We start from the raw sequence: 18,327 nt of genomic DNA on the forward strand, positions 1-18,327 counted from the left end.
AGTCGAGGGCATAGGCAGGTCATCCGTGAGACTGTGCCAAGGGCATTTCTGGTTAACATTTTCACCACTGAGGGCAAGAAAGGTTGCTCCATCTTGCTTAGGGCCCCCCTTTGCCATTGGAGCTTGCATTTCCCCACCTGGGGACCAGATCCTCCCCCAGGTAAAGCACACAGCTAAAAGTGGCAGCCGTGTGGTAGGACAGGTGGCTTAAAGGCCGTCCGGCTGGCGGCACCATTCAACACAGGCAGCCTGCCCGCAGCTCAAGCTGACTTGGCTCAGGTAGGATGCATAGAAAACCTTCTGCCCACCTTTCGATTTCTTCTCTTTGAGATCACAGTTCCTTTAGTCTGGTCCCTCCTAGAAGCATGAATTTTCCTAACTGGTGCCCTCTACTTCGGCCCACGAGTTAAAAGTTGAGCCGTTAACTTTGAGCTTATAAGTCTCTGGAAGGTGACGATCATTATTGGTCTGTTTTTGCTCCTGAAAGGCATGTGCGTTTCTTTCTTTCTTTTTTTTTAATTTATTTTTTTTATTGAAGTATAGTTGATATACAAAATTATATGTTATAGGCATACAATATAGTGATTCACAATTTTTAAAGGTTATACTCCATTTATAATTATCATAAAATATTGGCTATATTCCCCGTGTTGTACAATATATCCTTGTAGCTTATTTTACACCTAATAGTTCGTACCTCTTTCTCTCCTACCCCTATATTGCCCCTCCCCCCTTCCCTCTCCCCACTGGTAACCACTGGTTTGTACTCTATATCTGTGAGTCTGCTTGTTTTTTGTTTTTTGTTTTTTGTCTGCACCATGTGGTTTGTGGGATTTTAGTGCCCCGACCAGGGATTGAATTTGGGCCCTCAGCAGTAAGAGCGTGGAGTCCTAACCACGGGACCACCAGGGAATTCCCTGCTTCTTTTTTGTTATATTCGTTTGTTGTATTTTTTTAGATTCCACATATAAGTGATATCATTTGTCTTTGTATTTGGATTTGTCTAGTATTTGTCTTTCTCTGACTTATTTCATTTAGCATAATACCTTCCAGGTCCATCCATGTTGCTGCAAATGGCAAAATTTCTTTTTTGATAGCTGAGTTGTATTCCATTGTATTTATATACCACATCTTCTTTATCTATTCATCTGTTGATGGACACTTAGGTTGCTTCCATATCTTGGCGATTGTAAATAATACTGCTGTGAACATAGGGGTGCATGTATCTCTTCATATTAGTGTTTTCATTTTTCCTTGATATATACTCAGGAGTGGAATTGCAGGGTCATAAAATAGTTCTATTTTTAGTTTTTTGCGAAACTTCCATACTGTTTTCCACAGTGGCTGCACCAATTTACATTCCCACCAGCAGTGCACGAGTGTTCCCTTTTCTCCACATCCTCGCTGACATTTGTTATTTGTATTCTTTTTGATGATAGCCATTCTCACAGGTGTCCTGTGCGTTTCTAAACTGATGACTGCTCAGACATCAGAGTTAACTTTGCAGCCCTGTGAAGGTTCAATGTATTTCCACTTGTGTATGATTTGTTCAAGGGCACAGAGCAAGTTGAGTTAGAATTGGAACCCTAGTCAGGAGATTCATCTACACCTCGACTCTTTGTACTGAGACCTTTTTTCTCATCATTGTCTTGCCTTTCATTTCTTCTCTTTTTCTTTCATAGGCTGGATCCAGCACCTGTGGACCACCTGTCTATGCCCTGTAGCCAAAGACCACTAGGAACAAAGTTGGATTTACTGATTTGTTGCAGGGAAGGAGGCTGTGTACATGCATAGATGAGGAGTCATAGGGTCTCTTAGCACAAGGGACTTGGAATAGAACTTGTGCTTGTGTTAAGTGATGTGGGGGAAGTTTTAAGGAAGCAGGGGTTTGCTCTGGATTGGATGCTATCAGGAAGCAGGATCGATTCTATGCTCAGGAATTTCAGTTTTTATATAGAAGGTGAGACAAAGGCAGCAGAGCTAAAGCCGTGGTTGGTGAAGGGACAGCTGTTATTTGTGTTAGCTGGGGCTGGGTGATTTCTGTGGTTTGCACAGTGGCTTCGTTTTTGTCTGTGCTCAGACATGACTACAGAATGCTGTTTTGTCAGTCTTGTCTGAGGTTGGTGATCTGCGAGACTGGCTCTGTTCGACAGCAGAATGTTGCAGCCTAGCTCTGAGTGCCTGATGGTAGGGACTATTTTTCTCTTTGTCATTACAAAGGCCAAGCCTTGATCCTCAAGTTCCAACCTTCTTTATATCCTAGTCTCATATCTTCATGGTGGGATAGAGGTCCTCACATTTGAAGAGGAAGAGGAGGAGGGATGGACGAGAAGGAGAGGGATTTCCTTGGGGGGAGGGGTGAAATAGTATCTTAGCTTAGAGGATTCATATCTTTGTCACCTGAATGGATCCAGGGTTCCATTCCTCTACCTGGATAGAATGATATTCCAAAGCCATGTTGAGGGGGCAGGAGAAGGAATTAGGGTAACATTGGTGTGCAGGTGTCCCATGAATTATTGGAGGAAGTTCCAGGTAGAGGGGCGGGGAAGGCAATAAGAAGTGGCCGTTCTTAGTACAGAAATCCTCACTTAGAAAGAGTGGATACATGTGTATGTATAACGGACTCACTTTGCTGTACAGCAGAAACTAACACAACATTGTAAATCAACTATATTCCAATTAAAAAATTAATTAAAAAACGAAATATAATCCACTCTTCTAGGAAACATAGACAGGATGATTGTACATCCCAATTTTCTGGTACATCCCTGGTTTTAAGTAATATAACTATTCGATTACCTCGGAAACAGTTTGGCTACATATTACATTGTTCTATATAATTTTTTTTTTTTTTTTTTTTAGTGAGGGGAATCCATTACATGTCAGATCCTCTGAGAAGCAGACAGGAAAATGGGATTTGCAGTGCAAGAGATCGATTGGGGGAAACATCTGTGAAGGCTCAAGAGCAGCAGTCTGCAGAGAGAGCCCTCTGCAGTACAGGTCTGACCCTGTGTAAAGAGAGGGGGGAAGAAGGACTGGTTAGGAAGAACCTCAGACCACAGCACAGTTCTGAGAAAATCGTGGCCAGGCCTCTGGGGTGTCCCCAGGCTAAACTTTCCCTTTAGAGGGGTCACCTCTCTGGTGGGAAAGGTTCCATGCTGGTGCCCCTGCCGATCTCAGTCACTGCCCAGAGGCAGCCAGGGAAAGACTGGCCCCTGTAACCCCGGGTGGCAGCCAAGGTTGTCAGTCAGCTCCAGCTCTTGGCGGCAGGTTATGTTAGAGCCATCTGAGCGGCACCCTCGATGGCCATAGGTTTCTTCCTTCACCAGTACCTTTTTTTTTTTGAGTCACTGAACCGGGTCAAGTCCTCCTAGAAGCAGGAGCCAAGACAGGATTAGACATGCAAGAGATTTGTTAAGGGAAATGCCTGTAAAGGATAAAAGGGGTAAGAGAGAAGGGAAAAAACCTATACAAGTGTGATTTAAACTGTAGAGTGCTGGCGAATAAATACGTTCATAGACGTGTTTTGTTTTGTTTTGTTTTAAGCCTCTGTTAAGTCATATGTCCTGAATTTTGGCTTGGGAAATACGGTTTCCTTATAAGTCGCGTTAAGTGATGATACTGGAATTTAGGAAGTGCCAACAAGGTGACGGAGGAACAGCAGAAGTGGACCTTCCGCAAGTTCACCTACGGCCGCGTGGACCTCGACCAGCTACTGAACACGGCCTGCGAGCAGCTGATGCAGCCGTACAGCCCGAGGCAGCGGCGGCGGCTGCACTACGGCCTGCGGAGGAAGCAGCCGTCGAGTGGCTGCTGAAGCGCCTGCGCGAGGCCGAGAGGGCGGTGCCTCCCACGGAGGAGCCTGAGGTGGTGGAGACGTGCAGCACGGCGTGATCATCCTGCCCAAGATGGTGGGCAGCTTGGAGGGTGATTACAGCGGCAAGACTTTCAGCCAGGTGAAAACCAACCCTGAGATGACTGGCCACTACCTAGGCGAGTTCTCATCACCTATAAGCCTGTGAAGCACGGCCGGCCGGGCATGGGGGCCACGCACTCCTCCCGCTTCGTTGCCCTCAAGTAGCGGGCTGGCCAGTAAAGGCACAGACTTCTCTCTACAGAAAAGAAAGGAAGACATTGGAATTTAAAGCATCAAACAAACAAGGTCTGCCTCAACTGCTATTATATTTGCACGGCTTCTTTCTGTGAGGGCTTCCCAGGTACCCTCTCCCTTACTGTTTCTCAGCTTTTCAACAGGGGGTGGTTTTGCCCCGCGGGGGACATTTGGCGATGCCTGCAAGTATTTTGGGCTGTTACAGCTGGAGCCCGTGTTACCGGAGAGTAGTCTCTCCTCTCATTGCAGAAAGAATTCAGAGAGGAGACAGGTCAAGAAAGCAAAGCGAGGATTTATTTAAGGGATGGTAGGCTCAGAGCTGAGTAGCTGGGCTGTTTTCTTGGCAAGCCGGTTATGTGGGGTGTAGAAATGAAGGGGCGGGATATTCATTGGGGAGGGGGGGAGGGGAAGGGAGGAGAGGGAGGGAGGGGCTTGGGGTCATAGTCCCTGATTTTCATCCTAGCTCCACCTTGCTGAGGGGAGGAGGAATTTTTGTCCTTATTTAGTCTTTTTTTTTTTTTGAATTTTATTTTATTTATTTTTTTATACAGCAGGTTCTTATTAGTTATCTATTTTATACGTATTAGTGTATATACGTCAATCCCAATCTCCCAGTTCATCCCACCACCACCACCACCACCCCCCGTTGTCCTTATTTAGTCTTGATAGGAAGTGTCATGGCCTCGGTGCTTGATGGGAACTTCTTATCTGTAAAGTTTTATTGTAATGAGAGCATAATGAGCAAAAGGTTACGTTCGGACGCCGGAGATTCCCGCCTTTCCACACCTTTCTTTGCCTCCAGGACACTTATCACACCAAAATGTGTGGTTTCCTGTCAGTCCAGAGGTTCCTGCTTTTCTTTGTCTGCCGGAGGAGCCCCCCTGCCCCCCACCATTGTTTACACGATGTATGGTTTCCTGCCATTTGGTCCATGTCCCCGTTTCTCTGTTCCCATCTAGCTATCTGCCTGCTCTAACATTCCCACTTCAAGGAGTCTGCACCCTTAAAATCTTTTAAGGGGCAAAGGGTCGATGGTCCATCTTCTGTAACTGCTTCGAGTGAGCACGGGCATTGTCCCTACCTGTGGGTCCAGGTCTCCTTGCTATCTGTCAGAGATAGGGATCTCGGGGTTGTTTACAGTGGCGGAGATGGAGAGTGGGGAGTAGATCCAGTGGCTGGTGTTAGTCCTCATCTTCAGGTGAGATGGGCTGAAATCCCTGCCACATCGTCTTTTGAAGTTGGAGTTTCCTGAAGCCATGAGTTTTTTTCTCTCAACACCTCAGGTTTCGATACAGCAGCTGTAACAGGGAGAAGTTGGAGTATATCTGAATACAGTTATTAGTTATATTAAACATTAGTCTGGAATATTGTCCAATCCCTGTGCTGGTCATCTCTTGTGTATTGTTAACTATTATTGAATATTATGCTTTTATTGTGAGTTTTAGTTTTATTTATTCCAGTCACTAGGTTCTTCCACCAGGTAATGATGTTCCCCACATGTTGGATATTGGCAGTCTGGTTGGTGTCTGCCACCCAACTGTGATTACTAAAAAGTAGAGTGTGATTGTACTGTGTTTTCATTAAGCCATCCTAATTCTTGTCCCTGGTTGCTAATAGCAGTAAATAGCAGAGGCTAGCTTTACCTAAAAGATGAAATACCCTTCCCTCTGATTTGGAGGAGGGTGTCTGTTCCAGAGAGTTTGGCCTCCAGTTGGTTCCTGCCCCAGTCCTTCCTTACCTCACTGGGTGGTAGATGAGAACCCAGAATATTTTGCTGTTAGCGCCACCATGTCCTTCAAGGAGGCAGGGAGTCCTAAAAGATGTAGGTCCTTTGGGGAGGTACAGCTGTGGGGGCAGATCCAACAGTCAGATGAGTTAGTAACTTTAGCAATGGCATTTATGGTGTCTGAGAGTGGATGTTTGTAAGGTGGAGCTGTGCCAGTGTGAATAACAAGGAAGACCATTAGGATGGGTGTGGTTAAAGGGGACATGATCTCATGAGAAGCAAAAGAGCTGAGAAACGGAGAGTTTACTGGAAAGGGAGGGTATTGATGCCTGGAAGGGAAGTTATTAGCCTCCTTTAAGGTGATTTTTACAGGAGTGACAAACTTTGTTTTCCCTGGGGTTCCCTGATCCCAGACCTGTGGATCTGTAAGGTTTTTTGTTTTTTGTTTTTTTAATTTGGGGGGAATATTTTGCGCTGTCCATAATGCATAACCCAGCCAAAAATAGGCCTTGGTTTTGGTTTTCAGGGAGAGTAAGAGTTGCTCCCAAGGCTGAGAGAAAATCCCTTCCCAATAAATGGGCTGGGGCATTTAGGCATGACAAGAAACTTGTGTGACAAGGGTCTTTCCCCAGGTGCAAGTGAGAGGGGTGGTGAAATGTTCTAGATTTGGTCTTCCTTCTACCCCAACAATAGAGCAGGTTTCAGGGGCAAGGGGCCCAGCATGAGAAGTCAGGACAGAGTAAGTAGCCCTTGTGTCCACTAGAAACTGGACAAGCTTACGTGCCACGTTAGTGGTCACCCACTGATGACTGTTCCTCCCGTGTGATGATGACTGTCTTCTTGGGAGCCTTGGGAGGTCCCAGGTCCCGGCAATCAACCACTGCCATGACTGGCATGGGGGAATTTCCTCGCTCCCTTCAGAGCTGGGGGCAGTTCCCTCCTCCACTGGTATATCTTCTTACAGAGTGGGCATGGCGTCTTGGGTGGAGGCTGGAACGTGTTTCCAGGACATTCCTTGCTCTAGTGTTCGGGGCTCCCATAGCTAAAACAGGCTCCCTTTCCTGGCGGGGGGGTCTTCTGGGAGTACTTTTGGGGTGACCAGGAGGTCTTGTCATGACAGCTGCCAAAAGCCTGGCTTGCCGTTGTTCCTTTCTTAAGTCACGCTGTTCCTTCCTTTCTTGCTCAGCCTGGTGTCTATTGTTAAAGACACTAAAGGCTGTGTCAGTTAGAAGGTTGAGAGGGGTTTGGGGCCCCATGGCAAGCTTTTGAAGCTTCCAATGGATTTCAGGGGCTGATTGGCTAATGAAGTGGGTTGCAAATACAATGTGTTCCTCAAACGTGTATGGGTCCACATTTGTATACTTTCTAGGGGCATCTACTAATTGGGCCTGAAATAAGGCTGGATTTTCATCTTGGCCTTGGGTGATCTCTTTAACCTTATCATAGTCAACAGGTTTAATTATGCATCGCTTCATCCCTTCAGTGAGGCAAAGGGTCATGTGGTCCCTGCTAGTGATACCAGCCTGGCCTGGTTTATAGTCCCAATTGGGATCCATTAGAGGCACTGCCATCATGCCCACAGGGTATTGTTGTGGTTGGACAACATGTAATCCATCAACATATGTTTCAGCCTGTGCCCAAATACGGGTCTTTTCCTCAGTGGTGCAGCAGTGGGAAAGGACAATATTTAGGTCCTTCCAGGTAAAGTCAAAGGAGAGAGTCAGTCCCTGGAATTCTTTGGTGAACTGGCTAGGGTCCTCCCAAAATCTGCCCGAACGAGTACAGCACTGGTTGAGGTCAGACAAAGAAAAAGGGGTGTACTACTTCTTGAAGGGGGCAAAGAAGCTCCAGCTGCACTTCTGGTACAGAAGGGTAAAGAGACTTATAGGACAGGAGAGGGGCTGAAGGTGGTTAAAGAGCATTGGGGCTTGGGTTTTCTGTCTGGGGCACCTGTTCCTCCAGGGATGCCACTAGAGAGGGCTTTTGTAGCCTGAATGGGTCCCAGCTGGCAAGGTTCCCTAACATAGGACTTGCATAGCTCCGGGTTCTCTCTTAGGGCCATAAAAGCCTGAACATAAGGAACTTCTGTCCATTTTCCCTGCCTTTTGCAAAAATGTCAAACCGTAGGATGGTATTACAGTTGAGGCTTCTATTCTCAGACCAGGCCTCATCGTGCTCAAGTTTATATTGGGGCCAGGCTGTTTCACAAAAGAAAACAAGCTTTTTGCATTTTAAAGGATCTAGAGAAAACTTATTCCAGTGACTCAGAATGCACTGGAGGGGTGAGTCCTTGGATATGGAGGAGGTGTTTCCCATCGTTCCTTCAGGTAGAGGGTACTCCTGTAACAGAGAGGAGCACTAGGGTTAGGAGGGCCTGTAGGGACTCCCCAAGGCAGGAGGGGTTCCAGGTGTCCCCTTCCACCTAGTCCTGTCAGCTCTAGCCAAAATGGGGGTTAGCTACTCCCCCATAAGGCGGTCCTGCTGGCCACAGCGTCCTGGGGCCTGTGTCCTATCCTGGCATCCGTGGAACCCGGGAGGAGCGACCTTCCTGAAGGCTCCTCTGTAGACTCTGTGGCAGTATTAATCCCTGTGTTCCAGGGTATGTCCCCCTGGAATGGACATCCTCATGGTTCTAGGACCCATTTAGTCAGGGAAGCATCTTTTCTCTAAAAGGGTGGTAAGTTTCCAAAAACAGGCACTGGCCATTAAGGATCCCTCAAGCCTGGGGAGGTAAGCGCAGCAGACCCGCCCCTACAGGACAAGGCAGGAGTGGGGATGGGAGGGACCATGGAGGGGGCCTGCGGAATGCTGGGTGGAGAAGAATGGCGGCCTGAGGCATCCTCCTACCACCATGGGTCCCCCTTCCCAACACCCTTGGGTACACCCACAGACCACCCACAGAGTGAGGGAGCTCCTGAAGGAACTCAGCTGCCATGGCCAGGGTGCAAACTCTAAGTAAGGCTGTGTTTTATATTTCCACACAAGTGAACCTGATGATGGTTAATTAAATGGTGGATAAGGCAAATCCAAAGGACGCAAAGCTTGGGGGGGTCCTATGGTTGGGGTCCCTAGCTGCCTGTGAGAAGGGCCGGAAAGTTTTCCTGACACGCCTTGCACAATGAGAAGTGCAGGACCTAGCGACAGGGTTGGAAAATGCCTGACAGATTTCTTTTCCCCCATTTCCAGCAGAGTAAGCTGCAAAAGTAAGAGTGAGATAGGGACACAGAGACGAGACAAGGATAGTGAGGCATAGGTGGACCAATAATAAGCCTATAAGGGTAACTGCGAGGAGGGGGCAGGGTTATGCTTTTATTTTTATTTTTATTCTTGTTCTTTTAAAATATTGATTTATTTAGGCTGCGCCAGGTCTTAGTTGTGGCATGCAGGCTCTTTAGCTGTGGCATGCGGACTTCTTAGTTGCAGCATGCATGCAGGATCTAGTTCCCTGACCAGGGATCGAACCTGAGCCCCCTGCCCTGGGAGCTTGGGGTCTTACCCACTGGACCACCAGGGAAGTCCCAGGGTTATGCTTTTAACTGTGTGCCTAAAACGTTGCGTGGAAATTGTCTTGAGGTGGGCGGACAGACCTACCGTCTCTGTAGTCCATTGCACAACCCACTCATCATCTGAAGGGAGATTTCTCGTGGTGAGCATCTTAGTGGCTTTTACGGCTTGACCCCATCATTGTGGCAGTAGGTCTGAAAATGCGACAGACAATAAGAAAGCAGAAGAGAGAGAGAGAGGGAGGGAGAGAGAGGTAAGAGAGAGAGTAATGGCAGGAAGTAAGGCAGCGCCTCTCAAGCTCAAGAGAGGCGAGAGGCTGAGGCAAGTCTTCTGGCTGTTGCTCGCCAAAGATCGGGGAATAGCTTCTTGTCTTATGGCAGAAAGAATTCAGAGACATGGGCTTCCCTGGTGGCGCAGTGGTTGAGAATCTGCCTGCCAATGCAGGGAACACGGGTTCGAGCCTTGGTCTGGGAAGATCCCACATGCCACGGAACAACTAGGCCCATGAGCCACAATTGCTGAGCCTGCGCGTCTGGAGCCTGTGCTCCGCAACAAGAGAGGCCGCGATAGTGAGAGGCCCGCGCACCGCGATTAAGAGTGGCCCCCGCTTGCCGCAACTAGAGAAAGCTCTCGCACAGAAACGAAGACCCAACACAGCCAAAAATAAATAAATAAATAAAATTAAAAAGAAAAAAAAGAATTCAGAGACAGACAGGGAGGTCAAGAAAGCAAAGTGAAGATTTATTTAATTGATAGCACATTCTCAAAGGGAGGGTGGGCAGTCTCAGGTGAGTAGCTGTGCTGAGTTTCTTTGGCAAGCAGGTTATATGGGGGTGTAGAAATGAAGGGGCAGAATATTCACTGGGGAGTGAGGGGTCTGGGGTTGTAGCCCCTGATATTCATCCCAGCTCCACCTTGTGGAGAGGAGGAGGGAATTTTGTCCTTATTTAGTCTTGATCGGAAGTGTCATGGCCTCGGTGCATTATGGAAACTTATCTGCAAGGCTAATTTTATTGTAATGAGAGCATAATGACCAAAAGGTTACCTTCAGACAGCAGAGATTCCCGCCTTTTCCCACCTTTCCTTGCCTGCCTCCAGGACACTTATCACCCCAAAATGTATGGTTCCCCGTCAGTCTGGAGGGTCCTGCTTTTCTTTGCCCAAGGACCCCTGTTGACTACAGGATGTTTGGTTCCCTGCCATTTGGCCCATGTCCCCCTTTCTCTGTTCCTGTCTAGCTATCTGCCTGCTCCAACACTGGTACTGCTGGCACCTAGTGGGTAGAGGTCAAGTATATTGCTAAATATTTACAATGCACTGGACAGCCCCCATGACAAAGAATTATATGGCCCAAAATGTCAGTAGTGCCAAGGGTGAGAAACTCTGCCCTGTTGATCCTCTCCATCCTTTTGCAAGGAAGCTGGCAGCATGAGTAACTTAAATGGGCTTAGTGGGTAGACCCCAGGGACTGGAACCTCCTGGATGGACTAGCCCCCGGGCAATAGCAATATGTACAGCCATCTCCTAACAGTAGACCATTCGTAGCAATCAAGCATTCTGAAGAAGAGCAACCAGAGCCTCTTTCCTGTTTAAATAGCAAGTTTTTGATTAATGAATGCCCCAGACCTCCAGTAGCTTTCCAAAGACATAACTAAAACACACAAGCTCTCTTATATAAGTTGTAGAAACTCTCATGTTAGTAAGATGCTTTAAAACTTGATCCCAAGCAACGTGCTTTATATTCAGTCACATCTGAGAGAGATGTACCCACGCCTGCCCTGACATTCTGTCAGTGCTATTTAGTATGTAACTTGACACTTTCCTAGCCCATCTTGCTTAAAATCTACTGAGTTTGGGGGGCTGTCAATAGAAATTTTTCTTTTAAACATTGAGTTTGCTTTTCCTCCTCCCAATTGTCCTCTAACTCTCTGTGTTTTGTGTCCCAGCCAATATGACAAGCATCACTAAGGGAATTCTGGAGCACAGTGGATGTTAGAAGGGACTTTATATTGAGAGAATGAAAACCTAGATTCCCATCTGTGTTCACTTAGTTTTTACTGAGCATCAGAGAGGCGGGTAACTCTGTCCTCAACTGTAGGGCATGGACATAAAAATGACAGCACAGTGTTAGGTGTACTTATGCCCCCCTTCCAAGCTCCACCCACCTCCACCCTCTTGTATGCCCTAGTCTGACCTGACTGCATTGCCTGGTCCTACTGCAAGCTGCCTTTCAGCTGGATTCACCCAGTGAAAAGCACCTGCAAAGTCAGGAGGGTGGGATGTTTCTCCCAGTCCCCTCTGTGCTTGCATTTTCTGTCTGTGGCTGTGTCCCTCCACACAGAGATCTCGTCCCGTGTGTACCTGCTTCATGGCTCCAGATGCACTATTTGCTCCCCTGGCCCTTCTGCCGTGTGCCTTCTGTCGTGTCTAGCCTTAGAATGCCCTGCCGTCCCTTGCTCGTTTGCTGATAGTGCCCCATCTCTGTAAATACAGGAGTCCTCACTTTGCACAGTAGTTTTGGGACTGTAAAAATGACCGTGCAAAACAACCTTAATAATCAGTGGGAAAAAAATATGATTATTCTGTGACCTTTCAAAACGTTTGTCAAAACACTAAAGCCCTCTTACTATTGGTAAGAGAAAAAGTAGTAAAAATTAGTATTAAATAAACTAATTTGAAGCATTAGAAACATTGAGGATAAAAAGTATTTCTTCGTAAAAATCTTACCAAGAACGCTTTGAACAGTGTTTGCCTGCTTCTCCTTGTTGTATATTTTGATAGAGAGTGAACATCTTTCCTCTGCCTTGGCAAATTGACATACTCTAAGTCTGGATCAGCTGCCACTATTTTATCCTTTTTACTTTCAGTGTCACAGAATACCTTTGAGAGTTCCTTTAAAACCAGCAGGTTTTTGCTGGCATCACTTCCTCTGGGACATCTTCATCACTTCCATCATTTTCTTCACTTATTCATTTATGTATTAAATTCACCTTCCCTAAGTTCCTCTGGCTGCATATCCAGAGTCTCCAATGGCAGCAGTGTCAACTCCCACAGTCAGCTCTTTCTTCTGTAACTCCATCAATATGCTATTCAAATTTTACTTCCAGTATTATCACTTTTCATTTCCTTCCTGCATTTTCATCTTTATTAGCCAGTTCCCTCTTTCAGTTAACCATTTTGTAAAAAGTCACATGGATTTATCACTGGGAAACAAGGAAGCAACACAACCACACACTTTGCTGTCTGTGCATGAATTGAGTAACAGATGTCCAGTGACCAGTCACCAACAGGCTTTGAAAGAGGTGACATGATTGGTCATGATCATGCTGTGCATTTGTTGTTTACATAGTGATTTGTGGACTGATGAGCTGGCCGTCCAATTATACTTCAGCAACTGCAGCTTTATACAATTGTTCACAGTTCATATACAAATGTAACTGAAATTTTAACCATCTTGTTGGGGGACTGGTGTTACCTAACTAAAATAATTGAAATTACTGATCATTGAAATTCATGCATATCAGAGCTGTGCAAAACGACGACTGCCTGTACCCCTTTCGTTATAGTCCTTTGAACTACCTGAGTTGGATTCTGCTTCCTGCTGGTACCTTAACTGACACAGGGTGCATCTAACTCCTCAGAGGAGCAGAAAAGAAAAAGCTTCACAGAATTCAGCCAAGGTCTGTCAAGATATGCCCTGTGGCTTTTGACTCAGGACCAGCAATAATGATTCTACCATCCAGTTGTAGGCAGGCAGGAAGGCACCTGGGGTGTAATAGCCTTCTAGGTCCAGGCTTCTCAAGAAAAGGGCTGGCCTATGAGACGACTGATCCAAAACTAAGGCTGAGATGGCCATGCCTAGAAACTAGGAACTTGTTGAAAGGAATGAAGGCTTGACCCAGCTACGCAATTGAAAGTAAGCTTCTCTTACTGAAAGACCCACGGCAGCAAGTTTTCGGGAACCACACGAATGAATCACCATTCCTCCTTCAAGACCTCTTAATTATCCTGCCTCCTAGCCTCTAGTTCCCTCCCACGTTCAGGCTTTGGATCTGCAATGGCTCTATGGCACAAACTGCTGGTCACCTACCACTTCCCCTTCTTCCTTAATAAAGTTTAATTTTATTTGGGGTATAGAGGGACCTACCTAAAGGGTTTTACTTCTCAGCCTTCCTTGCCGATAGACATTTGACAAAGTTCTGGCCTATGAGATAAAAGAAAAAGAAAAGGCTCTTTAAAGAAGCTGACTGGACCTTTTTTGTCCATTCTCCTTTTGTTTTTACTTGATGTGGATATAATGTGGATAATAATGGTTGGAGCACCAGCAGCCATCATGGACCATGAAGTGACCTCAAAGATGGAAAGCCCCCACTAGAACAGTAGGGTGGGAAAATAAAAGGAACGTTGTGTCCCCTATGACCATAGAGATGCCATACCAGCGTTAGACTACCTGCCTCTAGACTTCTGTCTTGTTTAAGGCTCTTTTATTTTGGATTTTCATTATATGCAACAAATTCTAATCCTAACTGATAAACATTCGTACTGAAATTAACTTACTATACCAAGTCCTTCAAGATGAACCTCTACTTCCTGTCAAAATCAATATAGAACAGTAACCAAACTGATTGTAGCCAATCCTGGTTACTGTGCAGGGTACCACTGTTCAGTGCTTAGAATGGTAGGAAATTCAGACTGAGGCAGACCATGGGGGGAGATATTCTGGAGCTGATGGATTTCTTTCTAAATCTTAACCTAAGATTAGGTAGCTTCACCTAAGTCAGTAGTTCTCAATCACTGTAGCTTGGAATCACCTGGAAAGCTTTAACTACTCCCAGTGCCTGGTCCCACTCCCCACAGATTCTGATTGATTTAATCAGTCTACAGTGAAGCCTGGCTGTTGGGTTTGGTTTTTCCTTTAAGTACCTTAGGTGATTCTAATGTCTGGCTGGGGTTAAGAACCACTGACCTAACCTTCAATTTGACCTGGTCCGTATTAGTTCAGCTCCAACTACATTGCCAGACTATCTTTCCAAGAGAATTGTCTTTTCAGTATGATATTAGGTCACAGTTGAGCTCATTGTGGCTTTTCCTACCCAGGTAAAAGTCATGGCTTTTTATTATCTTTTATATACGGCAGTCTTATTTCCAAAGCTTTTTTTCATACAGTACTGCTTTCTCATGGTCTTCAAAACTGTGTGCCAAGCAGTGGGCAAGAGGCTTTATGTATATTTAGTCTTCACAACAGTGGTGTGAGAGAGGCATTATGCCCTCTCTACAGATGGGGAAACAGCCCCAGAGATTCATCCTAAGCTGGGTCACCACGGTCCCCAAGGGATGGTTTTCTGCTCTCACCTCCGAGGGTACATCCTCTCATCACCCCAGAAAGTTGAATTGGTTTGTGGAAGCAGAGTGGGTGACAGCTTAACAGATATGGATTCCAAGCCCTTCTCTGATGCCTTCTCCCATGGCCTCGGAGAGAATAATTCAGAGGGGATTCGAAGAGACTGCAGTAACCACAGTTAAGGCAGCCATGGTTGGTGAACATGAGAGGCTAAGAAGTTTGTCTCCATCCATGTCTGTGAGCTTGGCTCTGATGCTCTGTTCTCCCATTTCAAGCCATGCAATCGAAGAAACCACAGCTCAGAGATTGTGACTCTCCCAACGGTCCCAGAACTAGAAAGTGGCAGAGCTGGAATCCAAATCCAGGGTTTCTTCCTGACCCTATTTCACTACCAATGAGTAACTTCAACCTGGTGTAAGGTTTTCCTGATGAAACTTGATGATGAACTGGAGGAAACACTAGTTTTCCAATTTGTCTCTGACCTAGCTATTTGGCTTGTATGTCCTATTCTGAAAGACATTTTCCTACGACTACTGCACAGTTGTTTTCCCAACAATGCGAAACAGGAGAGCTACTCTTAGGGGGAAAACCCAGCCCCATCCCTCTGTTTCTGAGCTCCTTAAAATGCCAAGTCCCTCAGCAAGCAAGGTGAACACCTCAAGAACAGGATCCAGGTCTCATGGCCCAGCTCCTGGCAGAGTGCTTGGCACATGGAAGGCACTCAGTACTTACTAGTTGGCTGTTGGGAGAAATGGTTTGCACAAAGCTCTTTCTACTAACAAAGTCAGACTCTTGGGCTCATTCTCTTGCAAGCTGCTTGACCTTGGCTGGTCACTTAACCTCCCTGGGCCTCGGTCTTTTCATCTGAAGATTGCATTGATCTCTGAGATGTTTCTCCCCTGGCTGTGTTCTCACACTGTATGAAACAGCAGTACATTCTAGTGGAGAAGATGGTTAGTTTCTTCGTAGATTGTGTCATGATTTTTAGCCTGAAAGAGACACTCATAAACCATGCTTTTCATAAGTCACCCATGAAAGCAGGTAAAGTAGAATCTAATGTTAAGCTTCAGAAACAGCCCTGGAAAATCTGGTTGGAAAATGTGTTTTTACAGGAGTCCCTACCAGCAATCTCAAATACCCACCAATGCACATCACCATCAACTCCTTTTCACAAAACTTTCACAATCACATCATGAATTATCTGAAAACTTTCTTCAAGATTCAGGAAGAACTGAATGTATATAGTAGATGGCACATGGGCCTTGGAACTCAACAGACCTGTGCTGGAAATCCAGCCCCATCCATGGATGTTCTTAGAAAAATTATCCTCTCTGTACTCCATTTTCCTCAACTGTAAAATAGGCTTAATAATACCTCTCTCCTAGGTTATTATGAATATTAAATGAGGTAATTCCTGGGTTGTTGTCAGGACATAGGGGCTTGCGGGTCAGAGCCCAGCACACATCAGGAATGCACACATTGCTCATTTTCTTTGTTTTTATTAATATCTCCACTGTCAGCAAAGCCAAAATCAAAAGAAGAATGTGCCTAGAGGTTTAAGGCATCCAGGACACATTAATGCTTTCAGTTGAAGCAAATATGTGTACGTGTGTGGGAGGGAAGTTCGCATTCCAGGGGCCGACTCTAACCAAAGTTTGAACCAGCCTTCTCTGCTGTATAGCTAGCTAGTGGTTACGCAGGAAACGCTATGGTTTAGGGAGGCTGGGAGAGATGTGGCGGGAAATGGGAGCCAGGAAGGATATTATTTTTAAGGGTCAAGCAGGAGCCTTGGGCCTAGTAGCAGCAGAACAGGAGAGGTGATCTGAGACTTCCTCAGCAAGTAAAATCACCGGGAGTCCTGATGACTTGGATCTCAAGCGTGACAGACACTGAGGCGCCTGTGATGCCTCACAGGTCTGGGGCTTGAGTGACTGGTAAGGTGGGGACCTCCCATGGAGATGGTGATCTCAGGAAGAGAAGCAGACTTGAGTGGGAGATGCCAAATTCTCTTTTGAAACATGTTAACTTAGGTGCCTAAGGACTCCTAGGTGGCGGTGTCCACCTGGCATCTGAATTTGTACCTGTTTAGGATTTAAGAGAGAGAGAGCAGGGCCTACGATCGCTGCAGAAAGTAAAGTGTCGGGGGGCGGGGGCTTGTTTGGGCAGAGGAAACAACCACCCAACAGCTTTCTTTTCTGGAGAGAATTCTACAAAAGACATTCCCGAGGATAGTTGGGCAGAATCCTGGACTCAAGAGTCTTAAGAGGTCATCTAAGCTAAACCTCATTTTGCAGGTGAAGAAATTGGGGGCCAACATGCCCCACAGGCCTTCTCCAGGATCCCACAGCAAGGGCCACCATTACCAGCCCCAGGTCTCTCAGGGCACCCCCTTCTCCACACAGGGGGTCTCCATCTGTACTTTCTCCCCTTGACTCTCCCTTCCCTTGGCTGGGATGAGCTAGGCTGAGGAAGGTGGTAGGAACAGCCAAATGCAAAAGGATTAGGAATAGGAGTGGCAGCGGTGGTGGGACAGGGAGGAGACAGCAAGGCTCAGTTGGAGCCTGAGCACATGGCTCCAGCACACTGGTTAAGGGCCAACAAGCAGACAGAGAAAGACCCTTCCAGAAACCGCCCTCTCACATGATTAAATAGGAATCTCTTAATCAGATGGATGGATTTTTCTTTCATTGGTTCATGTATCCTAGAGTGAAGCAGGGCTCAGTGTCAATATTACTCCAGTCTTGTTCAGATAAGTAGGCTGGTGTCACTGAAAAGAGTGATGTCACTTAATACTTGAACTTCTCCTAAGGTACAGGTCAAAAGCGCTCTGTCGTCAGAATCTATTTTGCATGGTCTGTGAGCATTAGGCTCTTCTCCAAGGCTGTTGAAGGCAAAGAACTGGAAACAACTGAACTTGCAAAAGGAGTTTTTACCCAGTCTTTTGCCTCCTTACAGCAGTATTTCAAATTATCCCTTTGTTGTGCATCCTCAGAGTTTTTTACACACCAGGGCAACACACGCTAAAGAGGGAAATGGATGATTATGAAAGAGGGCTCTACCATCAGCTCTAGTAAAGAGTAATGGAGAAGCTGAAGATCTAGAAACCAGTTCCCTTGAAGATCTAGAAACCAGTACCTTGTCATTGTTTATATACGCCTTGGAAAATTCAAATTTTGTAGCCAGGGCCAGGAATAGTGAGGTGAGTGAGACACTCCCTGGGGTACAAAATTTAAGGAAGTACCTAAAAGCTCAGTAATTATGATAAAAAATATTTGAACACGATGTTTTAAAAAATAAAAATTAATGCAAAAAATCTGTGATAAAAAAACACATCAAAGCTTAAAGACAGGATCCCAGGACAGGTGTACCCCAGCTTGAAGTCCACAAGTCTCAGTGTCTCAAGTGTAAGACCATTCCCGGCTAATTAAAGATGGGTAACGATTCTCTTGCTCATACTTCCACCTGCTGCTGGAAGCAGGCAATGCCACGGTGGCACCTCTCCACCGGGACCCATGCTCACATGCAGAGGCCTGGTGCCCTCTTGCGGGCATCCACCCAGTGCAGGGAACTTCACAAAATCCGTGGCCACCTACATCCTGCTAGATAGCTGAGTGGGGTAAAAAGAGCCCAAGATTCAGAGTTGCC

At 46.2% G+C, this 18,327-nt stretch overlaps 1 pseudogene across 1 annotated transcript in view; it reads left to right on the plus strand.

The window, feature by feature from the left end:
• Positions 1–3,423: 3,423 nt before the first annotated feature.
• Positions 3,424–18,327, plus strand: part of LOC309607393 (small ribosomal subunit protein uS19 pseudogene) — a 48,259-nt pseudogene continuing 33,355 nt past the window's right edge. The window contains exons 1-2 of the transcript XR_014249664.1: positions 3,424–3,445; positions 3,633–4,162. The product of XR_014249664.1 is annotated as a small ribosomal subunit protein uS19 pseudogene (transcript). The remainder of the gene's footprint in view (positions 3,446–3,632; positions 4,163–18,327) is intronic.

This window comes from Balaenoptera borealis (assembly GCF_965194805.1).
Source record: "Balaenoptera borealis genome assembly, chromosome: 12".
In the NCBI taxonomy this organism is placed as follows: domain Eukaryota; kingdom Metazoa; phylum Chordata; class Mammalia; order Artiodactyla; family Balaenopteridae; genus Balaenoptera; species Balaenoptera borealis.